This window comes from Callithrix jacchus, chromosome 21 (genome assembly GCF_049354715.1).
Source record: "Callithrix jacchus isolate 240 chromosome 21, calJac240_pri, whole genome shotgun sequence".
Classification (NCBI taxonomy): domain Eukaryota; kingdom Metazoa; phylum Chordata; class Mammalia; order Primates; family Cebidae; genus Callithrix; species Callithrix jacchus.
In genome coordinates this window covers 31,879,103-31,891,494 of record NC_133522.1, presented here as the reverse complement: position 1 = coordinate 31,891,494, position 12,392 = coordinate 31,879,103, and the positions used below count along the sequence as shown (strand labels likewise).

The 12,392-nt window shown below is 39.2% G+C and overlaps 1 protein-coding gene across 2 annotated transcripts in view; it reads right to left on the bottom strand.

The window, feature by feature from the left end:
- The window catches only part of JAM2 (junctional adhesion molecule 2), a 75,962-nt gene that overhangs the window by 34,364 nt on the left and 29,206 nt on the right, over positions 1 to 12,392 (bottom strand). The window lies entirely within an intron of this gene.

Below are 12,392 nucleotides of genomic sequence, written 5' to 3'. Positions count from 1 at the left end.
AACTCCAGGCTCCAGATGCAGATGAGCAGGTGAGGAGATGAGGAGACAAGCAGACAGAGAGCAGAACAATGGGGCAGAGAGAGAGAGAAGAGGGACGTCTGAACACTGAGAGGAGTCTGACTGGGGGCCGTCGGAGAAGTGTTCAGCCTCTGGATGACCAAACTCCAGGAAAAGATGATCTTCCCACTCCATCCTTTCTTCCAGCTCCGCATCCATCCTGCTGAAAGCTACCTCCACCACCCAGTAAAACTCTGCATTCATTCCTCAAGCCTGTGTGTGACCCGATTTTTCTGAAACGCTGAGCAAGAGCTCAGGATACAGAAAGCTGTCACACTGGCCCTTGGCCCATGCGAAAAGGCAGAGGGTTCATTGGGCTGGTTAACACTCAGGCCATCTGTGGATGGTAGGGCTAAAAGGGGACACTGTAACACACACCCACTTGGGCTGCTGAACCTGTCTGTCTGCATGCTGCACCCCTCCCACCCTCTGCGGGGGTTCAAGTAGTGTTGACGACTAAACAGGTGAGCCACACCCTTGTCACATGTCCTGCAAGGGGGATCAGGAAACTCTCCCATTTCACCTTCACATACTTGCTTTTATCCCAAAAAATTCAATATTGAAAATAATCTGGTGTGGTAGGCATTATTATCACTAAAGAAGAAAGTAGCAGAGATAGGAATTTAAAACTTTCTAATTCCGTCTTTGATTTGTATAACTTTCTTTATGGATGTCATTCTATACTCCAAGTAATGGCCATGTTTAAAAATAATTTAAATATTTTCCTATAAGTATACATCTCTAAATATAAATGCTACAAGCATAAGACTGTTGCCTGTTATATTCTCTGAAATTAACCCCAACACACAGAACAGTGCCTGGCATAAAGCAAGACACAATAAATACTTGTTGAATAAATAAGCCCATTCCTTTTTGTATACTAATGAGAAAAGTCCAGGAAATGAGGTTGGCTCAAACTGACACTAAGGAAGAGTTCCTGAAGAAAAGCAATTCTTTGGGGAAAGTGTTGTAAGTATACAATATTGGATTAGTGTTGTTTCAAAATCAGAATAATACAAAGCATTATTGTTGTTTGATATGGTTTGGCTATGTCTCCACTCAAATCTCATCTTGAACTGTAGTTTCCATAATCACCACATGTTGTGGGAAGAACCTGGTGGGAGGTAATTGAATCATGGGGTGGTGACCTCCATGCCGTTCTCATGATAGGGAGTTGAGTTTTCACGAGATCTAATGGTTTTAAAAGGAGCTTTTCCCTGCCTTCGCTCTGCACTTCTCCTTGCTGTCACCATGTGAAAAGGATGTGTTTGCTTCCCCTTCTGCCATGATCGTAAGTTTCCTAAGGCCTCCCCAGCCATGCTGAACTGTGAGTCAATTAAACCTCTTTCCTTATAAATTATCCACTCTCAGGTATGTCTTTATTAGCAGGGTGAGAATAGACTAATACATTGGTCATCTCAAGTAAAGAAATTAAGCAAACAATCCAACTGCTGTCTTTCCTTATTCACCCCAAAAATTACACATGAAATAAGGTAAGACTGAATTAAGCCTATCGTGAAAATCTAAGGAAGGTTATCTCTTGACCATATTGTTCTGTAATTTATTTGAAATGTTATTTCTCCACTCATTCTACCATCTGTCCTCTGACTTCCTGTGTGGTCTATTGAACCTGTTTTCTCCAAGACAAAAATGACCTGTCTGCGTTGGTATATCTAATGGACACTTTTCAGTCTATATCTTGCCTGACCTTTCTATGACATGAGACTCTGTTGACTCCCTTGTATTATTATGTAACTTGATTCTCTCCTAGTCTTCGTCCTTCTGTTCTGATCCTGGTGCTTCATTCTGGCTGCTTTATGAATTCTTCCTCCTTGTTCTGCTCATCCATCCATCCATCCATCCATCTATCCATTCATCCATCATCCATCCATCCATCCATCATCCATCCATCCATCCCTCCATTCATCCATCCAGAAACTGCTTTTCTGACTAAACAACTTCCTTTTTATAGATGATTTTATACTCTCATTGACCCAATGAACATTTATTTGCCATAAAGTCCTAACTTCACATCTCAAGCTCTAATCTCTCTCTTGAAATTAAATCCACAAGCCCAGCTTTCTGATGGACATCTGTATTTCTATTTCCTACAATTACCACAAACTCATGGGTAAAACTCATTAGCATGTTCCTAAACTATCTCTTATTTCTACGAATCCCATCTCTGTGTAAAGCATCACATTCCATATGGCCACTCACATCAGAAACTTAGGAGCTGCCCAGAGTGCATCCATCCTCTCATCACTTCACTCATCAGTTTCCATCTATAGACAAAGAATTGTGTGTCATCCATGAAAATGCTTTAAAATATTTTTCCTTCCCTCTTTTTCCCACCTCCTACCTTTATGCCACAAAGTGCTCAGGGAATGGATATGGACAGCCAAACCTGAGAGAGAAAAATAGGGTACTTCATGCCTTTCCACATCCAAAATCCTAGGCATCAGAGTAAGGGAAAACATTCACAATTTAGGCCAACATTTAAGAGAAGCCATCATGAGTAAAATACACCTGCTTTCCGGACTTGGAGTACAGAGAAGGAAGGAAGTTAGAGGACACGGACCTTGATGGGTTCTTGAGAAGGATGATAATAGCTAACATTTATTAAGCACTTGGTGCTTTACAAGTATTAACTCATTTGACTCTTACCATTCTCCATGGCAGGGTCATTTTTACTTCCATTTTTGAGGGTAGAAAACAGAGACACATAGAGAGTAAGACACTTGGCCATGATTATACAGGAAGTAAGTGGTGGAGTTTGGATTCAGACTCAGTCAGTACCTAAAGCCCACATAGTTAATTACTGTGCTATACTAGGCCTGCACCATGTTCTCCCCAAGCTGAACATGAGCAAGGATAGCAGATTAACAAAGATGTCAGATGGAAAGTTTCATTTGTCTAATGAAAACAGGAGAGTTTGAGAAATTAGTTAGAATAAAGGCAAAATATTAACAAAGATGCCAGGTGGAAAGGTTCATTGGTCTAATGAAGACAAGAGAGTTTGAGATATTGGTTAGAATGAAGGCAAAAGACTGGCTCTGAAGCACAACAGGAAAATTGAAGCTAAGAGGCTGAACTAGGAAAGTAAGACACCAAGGTAGTTCCAGAGGAGAGGTCTAGGTAAGGGTTTCTTAATCTTGACACTATTGATATCTGGTGCCCAGTCATTCTTTGTTCTAGGGGGCTGTCCTGTGCACTGTAGGATGTTCTGCAATATCCCTGCTTTTATCCACTAGAGGCTGGTATCACCACGCTCCCAAGTGATGACAACTAAATGTCCCCTGAGAGATGTGGGTGAAGAGCTCACTCATTGCCCTAGACTTATAGTTAGACCAGTTTGAACAACCAGGAACAGGAATAAACCAATAGACTATAAAGAAGGGGAAAGAACCATGAATTCTAGGATTTTGAAAGTTCCTATGAAATCAGAATTTTATAACTATGAAAGAGAATTGATTAAACTCCTGGAAAAAAGACAGAAATCTTTCAGATGACATGACATCTATTTATTCATCTATATATATCAACATGTAAATTAGTCTTCCATTGTGCTAGATTGTATCACTCCTAAATAATATATGCTATTCTTCTGGAGAATTTTTTTTTCCTTAGAATCCTAGACAGCAATCTAATTGTGAAGCTAAAATTTGCAAAAGTGCTTTGAGAGGCCAAAGAAGGAGGATCACTTGAAGCCAGGAGTTTAAGAATAGCCTGGACAACATAGTAACATCCTCCATCTCTACAAAAATTTTTTAAACTAGCTGGGTATGGTAGCACCTGCCTGTAGTCCCAGCTACTTGGGAGGCTGAGGCAGGAAGATCACTTGAGCACCGGAGTTTGAGGCTACAGTGAGGTATGACTGCACCACTGTACTCCAGCCTGGACAACACAGGGACCCAAAGAAAAAAATCTTTTTTTTAATTTGCAAAAGTCTATGGGACACGAATTACTAGATTTCTAGTACAACAGTAAAACCAGTGATACGCACGTTCTATATCTCTCAATGGAAAATATATTCAGTAGGGAAACTGGCAAACATGGTGTCTATATGAAGAGTATAGGATTGAACTGATCCTTTCTCTTGACAGCTGTAAATATGTATGTAGAAAGCAGTGACCCATGTGGCTCAATCTTAGGTGTCAGGGCCACCAAGGAGTAATTTCAAAAGAACTCTTTTGCTTGTATATTTCAAGAACCGTGAAAGGGGTCCAAGCAATCTTTTTAAATATCCTATTCCTCCTTTTCCATACACTTTGATCACATGACAGCTGTTCTTTCTTTTCTCTTCCCCCATAACTCTTTCTTCTCCTGTGCCCCTTTCTTTCTTAGCTTCTCCTCTGCTTCTCACATGTTATTTTATAGACTCCAAAGATAGAGTCTGAATCTTCAGAGAGCAGAGGAAGGAATGAGGCATAGGAGACCAAGCCAGAATCGTCTTCAGTGAGCTGGGGAAAAGACAGGACCTTAAATGTTCTTGTTGCTTTACTCCTACTTTTATTTTTATTTATTTTATTTTTTATTTTTGAGACTGAGTCTCACTCTGTTGCCCAGGCTGGAGTGCAGTGGTGCAATCTCGGCTCACTGCAACCTCCGCCTACCAGGTTCAAGCAATTCTCATGCCTCAGTCTCCTGAGTAGCTGAGATTACAGACACATGTCACCATGTCCAGCTAATTTTTGTATTTTTTTTAGAGATGAGGTTTCACCATGTTGGCCAAGCTGTTCTCAAACTCCTGACCTCCAGGATCCCCCTGCCTTGGCCTCCCAAAGTGCTGGGATTATAGACGTAAGCCACTGCACCCGGCCTACTCCTACTTTTAATGACAGAATCTCTGAACATTTTTGCCAATGATTCCAATGCCAAACCATTATCCTGTGAAACTTTCAAAGTATATTTCAAAAAAGGCATTTTGTCTCCCTTAGCAATGTGTGAATTAATGTCCTCAGAGAAACTCTACTTATGACTGATAATTCTTGTGATTTTTGAAGCATTTTAGTACATTTTTTAGACAAAACAATAAAGACTCAAATTCCCTGGAAACCAGTTGAGAAAAACCTTTGGGCAAAATAGGAAAAGATAATCTTTGTTCCCTCCATATCATCATACCTTTGACATTTTCAGACACGACACTGGCTACCGAGAATATTTACTTTCTTCAGTCGGTCCTGGCCTTCCTTCATTTCAGGCAAATTTTAGTACAATCTGAGATTAGAAGATTTAGGAACTGGATTTCAGGACTCATTGAGTAAGAAAATCATCTTCTCTTTCTCAATTCCAGTTTTCTACGTGTTAACATTTCATTTAAGAAACATTTCTTAAATTGTCAAAAATTACTATAAAAGTTCTGTGAAAAATAACAGCTGTTAACTTGAGAAATTTTGTTAATTCCCTTGTACATTTTTTATGTGTGTATTAATATTTGAACAGAAAAGTAATGTATCACAGATGTTAAAAGAGAATTAGTTGAACTGGCAAAATTACGCAGGCAAAAAATTATAAAGGGAATTAGCGCTAATAAATTAATCATTGGTAGTATTTTGTAGTAGCCAAATATTGATTTCCATAATGTTTTTCTTTTTACATGTATAAATTTAAGGGGTACAAGTGCAATTTTGCTACATGGATATGTTGTGAGTGGTGAAGTTTGGCCTTTTAGAGTACCTGGCATCCAAACATACATTGTACCCACGTTTGTGATTTTAAGTGTCTTCTCCTTCTAGCTACCTTTCTTCCTCTAACTCTGTTTACTTCAGGGTTTACCAACAAATTAAGTAAAAATATTTAAAATATATGGTCACATATGTGGAACTTATTTGAACGGAAAGCTCTGAATCTTTACATTAAAAATTGATTTATTATAAGATTTCTAGCTTGTTTAGCTTTCTAGTCTTAGAGTTCCTTTTTAACAATCTTGTATTAATAACTCTTTTTATAAAAACAAAATGTTGGATTTTACATCAACGTATCACTAGCAGATGTTAGGTATAGCCTCTGTTGGCTGCTTTCTTGAAGTGATTTTTATTTTTTCTTCACTTTTCCAGAATAAATTAAAGAGGAAAATAAACAAAAGAAAATGGGCATGTAGGCCTGCTGGCTGAGGTCAACAATTGTCTTAAAATTGGCCTCAGAACATCTTTAATAGTCATGAACATGCTCTCAAAGCACTGGCAGAAGTTCATCAAATAAGGTGAAGGGATGATTATTTTCCTAACTGCTACCAACTCCAAGTCAAATAATTCCCAGTCAAGTGAAACCTTTTGTGTTTATTTTCCGCCCAACTTTAAGAACAAAAGTATTTTTCTTCTCTATTACTCATCTAAGATAGTCTGGTTTGACTAAGAATAAATATTGACTCTACATTACTACAATTTTAAAATTACTATAAAGGTGTTATTTAAATTAACACTTTTAATTGAAATCATGACTAGGAAAAACTGAAGAAGTGTTATATAAGTTGTTTGTTTGTTTTTTTTTAAGATGGATTAGGCTGTCCATCTGTGGCCAAGGCTGAAGTATAGTGGTATGATCTCGGCTCACTGCAACATCCACCTCCCAGGTTCAAGTGATTCTCCTGCCTCAGCCTCCCAAGTAGCTGGGATTACAGGTGCGTGCCACCACACCCAGCTAATTTTTGTGTTTAGTAGAAATCGGGTTTTACCATGTTGGTCAGGCTGGTCTCAAACTCTTGACCTGAAGTGATCTGCCTGAAGTGCTAGAATTACAGATGTGAGCCACTGTGCCCATCCTGAAGTTTTTCGTTTGTTTAAAAAGTATAGTACACACAGTATCACATATAAAAGCAAGTTATAAAAACTATGGATATCAATTATATCAAAAGTTTCATAAAAATAAAAATGTATGGTCATGTGGTTTTGGTAATTACTGAATTATTATACTGTTATGGTTTGGATCTGTGTACCACCCAAATCTCATGTTGAGTGGTAATTCCCAATGTTGGAAGTAGGGCCTGGTGGGAGGTGAATGGATCATGGGAATCATTTCTCATGAATGGCTTAACACAATCCCCCTTGGTACTGTTGTCATGATAGTGCGTGAGTTCTCATGAGATCTCATTGTTTAAAAGTGTGTAGCACCTCCCCTCTTCCTTTCTTTGTTTTTCTTTCTCTGAGACAGTTTCCCTGTATCACCAAAGCTAGAGTGCAATGGCTCCATCTTGGCTCACTGCAATCTCTGCTTCCTGAGCTCAAGTAATTTTTGTGCCTCAGCTTCCTGAGTAGCTGAGACTACAGGCATGTTCCACCATGCCCTGCTAATTTTTGTACTAACAGTAGAGACAGGGTTTCACCATGTTGGCCAGGGTGATCTTGAACTCCTGGCCTCAAGTGATCCACCCACCTCAGCCTCTCAAAGTGCTGGGATTTACAGGTGTGAGCCATTGTGCCTGGCCAAAAAGTGTGTAGCACCTCCCTGCTTTCTCTCCTGTTCTTGCTCACACCATGTGAGATACCTGTTCCCTCTTCACCTTTCTCCATGATTGGAAGCTTCCTGAGGCCTCCCCAGAAGCAGAAGCCACTATGCTTCCTGTACAGCCTGCAGGACCATGAGCCAATTCAACCTCTTTTCTTTATAAATTATACAGTTTCAGGAATTTTTTTATAGCAATGGGAGAACAGATTAGCACATACGCTAACAAATATAAAAAGTTGCACAAGGTCGGCATTGACAAATAAAAGAATGCCACCCAGTGTTTATTATGGATAAATATGTGTATTAATAGAATGTAACCCAATGAGGTAGGAACTAATTCGGAGCTACATATTACAGTCATCTATCTCATTATCGTCAACCATACTAGATTTAGAGGGTAGGGGAGAAAGAAAATCAGAGAGCAAGAGAAAGAAACAGACACAGGTTTTTCTAGTCTCTTGAACTAGACAATCTGGCCCTTCCTTCTGATGAGACATCAATATCTTATTTTCAGAAAAAGGGAAGCCACATCAAAATGCAAGGAGAAAGAAAAGACATACTTGACTTTAGAGTTACCAGTGGCTGATGTCCTGGTCAGTTTATGACCATCTTAGGAATTTAAGGATAATTTTCCTGAATGAAAAAAATCTTCTAAGTAAGATATCACTCACTCCACTGTGCTAAAATACTCATTAGTCAGATGTATTAGTCTGTTCTCATGCTGCTAATAAAGACATACCTGAGACTGGGTAATTTGTTTATTTTTTATTTTTTTGAGACAAAGTCTTGCTCTGTCACCCAAGGTGGAGTGTAGTGGCATGATCTTGGTTCACCGAAACCTCCAACCTCCCAGGTTCAAGCGATTCTCATGCCTTAGCCTCCCGAGCAGCTGGGATCACAGGTGCATGCCACCACACCTGGCTAATGTTCATAATTTTAGTAGAGACAGGGTTTCATCATGTTGGCCAGGCTGGTCTCAAACTCCCGACTTCAGATGATGCACCCACCTAGGCCTCCCAAAGTGGTGGGATTACAGGTGTGAGCCACAGGAGCCTAGCCCAGACTGGGTAATTTAAAAAGGAAAGAGGTTTAATGGACTCACAGCTTCATGTGGCTGGGGAAGCCCCACAGTTATGGCGGAAGGTGAAAGGCACGTCTTACATGGCAACAGGCAAGAGAGAATGAGAGCCAAGTGAAAGGCAAAACCACTTATAAAACCACCAGCTCTCTGAGAGTTATTTACTACCATGAAAATAGCATGGGGGAAACTGCCTCATGATTCAATTATCTCCCACCAGGTTCCTCCCACAACACGTGGGAATTACAAGAGCTACAATTCAAAATGAGATTTGGGTGGAGACACAGCCAAACTATATCAACAGATATTACAATTTAGAGTAGTTAAGGAAGGTGCTCAAGGTCACAATGCTTTAGAAAGCAGGGAAGCCAAGGTGTATAGCTACTTAGTCTGTCTCCATAGTCCCCTTTCTTCTCTCCCTGCCCTCTAATCAGTACACGGCATTATGAGAAAGTAGTGCCAGATGGAAGACTGCCAGACCTTCATAGCCATTTTCAACCTTTAGAGTTGTAAAGGTATTATTCAGAGAGTCTATTACGAATTGCCATTTTCAAAGAGACAGTGTTAATGAGTAAATGTTTATGGTGAATGAACTAATTTGAATAAATGATGTATATTTATGCACAAAAGTTTTATGCCTTCCCCCTTTTCTGGTTCTTCAACAACTTCAGTGTAAGAGGGAAGTACTGGTGATTCAGAATTGAGGATAAAGTTATTTTCATATAAGTTATATGCATTAGTAAGTTCAGGAAAACTTTCAGGCCATTCCATTGCCCAAACAACTAGATTAAAAATTCTAAGTGTTATTAGAAAGAGATGAAGTAATTAAATTCTCAAAGTAAAATAAATTCTCAAAAATTTCAAAAAAAATTGTCCTGCACATGTTCAAGTGTGTAATGGTAGCCATTGGCACAGGAAAACCATCAGTGGCTGAATTTCTCACCAGGTACTCCTCATCAGACATGAAGAAGTCATTTTAGGATTCTGTAGTCTTTGATTTTCCCCAAGTGACAATCTCAGCCAAACACAGTTCATTTACCTGTGACATTAACTATTGATTTTAGACAGATGGCAACTGTCAACTCAAATCTAGTAGATTATCAAGACAAATGAAGAAATACCCCTTCCAAAATGGATGCTAATAAGAACCACATACTCAATGGAAGTTATGGTTACTGGCCATTCCATGTTTAAATTGTTTCTCCTTAAGATTAAGATACTGGAAAAAAACAATGGCCCTAAAACCTCAGTAGTGGAAAGCAGGAAATCATCAAAGATGTCAGGCATCAAAATAGACACATGGCGTGATAGCAAAGAGACAAAGAACAACAAGCCTGAGTGCCCTCCTTACTAATGATACATATGGTCTGGGTTATGTACGGGCATGTCTCTACAGCAGAGACGGTGCATCAGACTTTGAGAGCTAGATTAATTTAGGATTAGTCATTGCTTTTTAATCTGCAATTATAGTTACCTAACTCTTAGACCTAGATATGGCTTTTAAAAAATAGAAGTACAGAACCACTGCCAGCATTTGGCAGTTCTATTTCTCACTTGAAATATACTTACTAATTTAATTGTCAAACAAATTAGTTCTCCAGAGTTTGATCAGCTATGGGCAAATGCTTAAAACTGAGTTTCTGAACCTGGATTTGAACTCTCGTTCTGAAATTCTGCGAGAATCTGTGCATCTCTGCATAAAACATCCTAACAGCTGATACACACACAGATTACTCAGAGGCTGTTTGGGTCAGAGGATAGAGAAATTATTCCACAGGTGTTTGTTACTTACTAAACTGCCTGGATTTGGTGGCATGTGCCTGTAATTGTAATCCCAGCTACTTGGGAGGCTGATTTGGGAGTATTGCTTGAGCCCAGGAGTTTGAGACCAGCTTGGGCAATACAGCAAGACCCCATCTCAAAAAAGAAAAAAAAAAAGAAAGAAAAAGAAAAATAGCCGCTTAAACAACATATGTGAGAAGATGTATCACTCTACCATCTCCTAAACTCTCTCAACCTGCCACACTACGTAATGTTTGGTATTGTTTCAAACTTTCTATCTTTGTAGTTTTACTTTTGTGCCTTACTGAGTGAATTTCCAAAATCACTAACAGTTTAATGTGTTTTGTAGAGATTAGCATAAAAAAAGATCAAAAGGATTCTCTAATATCACCAATCTGTTAAATGTAGAATCTGCAAATGAGATTATTTTTGCATTTCTCAAAGATAATTCTTTTCTGCCAGGCGCAGTGGCTCACGCCTGTAATCCCAGCTTTGAGAGGGCAAAGTTAGCAGATTGCTTGAGGTCTCAGGAGTTTGAGACCAGCCTGGCCAACACGGTGAAACCCCATTTCTACTAAAAAAATAAGAAAAATTAGCCAGGTGTGGTAGTGCATGCCTGTAGTCCTTCCTAGTGACTCCGGAGGCTGACGCAAGAGAATCAATTGAACGCGGGAGATAGAGGTAGCAGTGAATTGAGATCATACCACTGCCCTCCAGCCTGGGTAACAGAGCAAGACTCTGTCTCAAAAAAAAAGAAAAAGTTAATCTTTCTCAAAAATAGAAGAATTATATATAATAAAGAGGCACATAAAGGGATACAGGTTGACTACGAATTTAACAAGGCTTAGTTTTGAGGCCGACCCTTACAATGGTACCACCCAAGGCCCAAGAAAGGGTAAGTGAGGAGGACTCAGCAATGCATACACATTTTGTAAAATTTGCAAGAATAAGGGTTTTGTTTTTTTTTTTTTTTGGTATTATTTTTCTTACACTGGGAACTAACAATCCACTCCTACACCTAAGTTTGGGCTTCTTGTTAATGAGTTTACTTAGCTTTCTCGATTTTACCACCCACAAAGCTGGGAGAAAGAAATGGTCTCCATGGACCACGATCGGATATTCAGCCTTAAAAACACTAAAGATTTTTTATGTCCAATGATTTAGCATGCACACTCTCTATCAAACTTCATTTCTTAAAACATGAGAGTTGTGTGAATTTCATTTTTCAACTTTCCTGCTGAAAGATGACTCATAAAATCTTGGCCCTTACATTACATACAAATGTTATTAATTAAGTTCTATTACCACAAGTGCTTACAGAAGAAACTTGAAAGCTAAGGGAAACTTCCCAGCTTATTGTTGCTTCGTGCTTCCTTTGATTAGTCCTCAGGAAGCCAAAAGAACAAGAACCATTTATTTTGAAGTGCAGAACACGGAAACAACGGTTTGGCATCGCTTAACTATCATATTCACAATTATCAGGCAAGATTCCTAAGAATTAGCTACCCTGATTTCTTGGGTCCTCTAAATCCAGGGACTATAATTTCCCTTTTCTTTTGGCAAAAGCAGATCTTTGACTTTTTTATTTCAAAACTAATTCTACACATCCAACTGTGAGCTAACACCAACACACAATTTTTTAGGGTCAGTAACCTAGATCAATAAAGTAAATAATTTAATGAATATCTGCACACATTAAAATCAGTGGGATGTTTGGAGCTGCCTCCTGGAATGGTCAGGAAATAAGGTTTTGTGCTATTGGATAAAGGTCAATTTTTTTTTTTTAATTTTGACGCAAGGTCTTGCTCAGTCACCCAGGCTGGAGTGCAGTGGCATGATCATAATTCACTGCAGCCCGTATCTCCCAGAGCTCCAGTGATCACCACACCTCAGCAGTCCTGAATAGCTGGGACAGTGGACACACACCACCATGCCTGGCTAATTTTTTGTATTTTTTGTAGAGATGGGGTCTCTCTATGTTGCCCAGGCTGGTCTTGAACCTCTGGATTCAAGTGATCCACCCATTTCG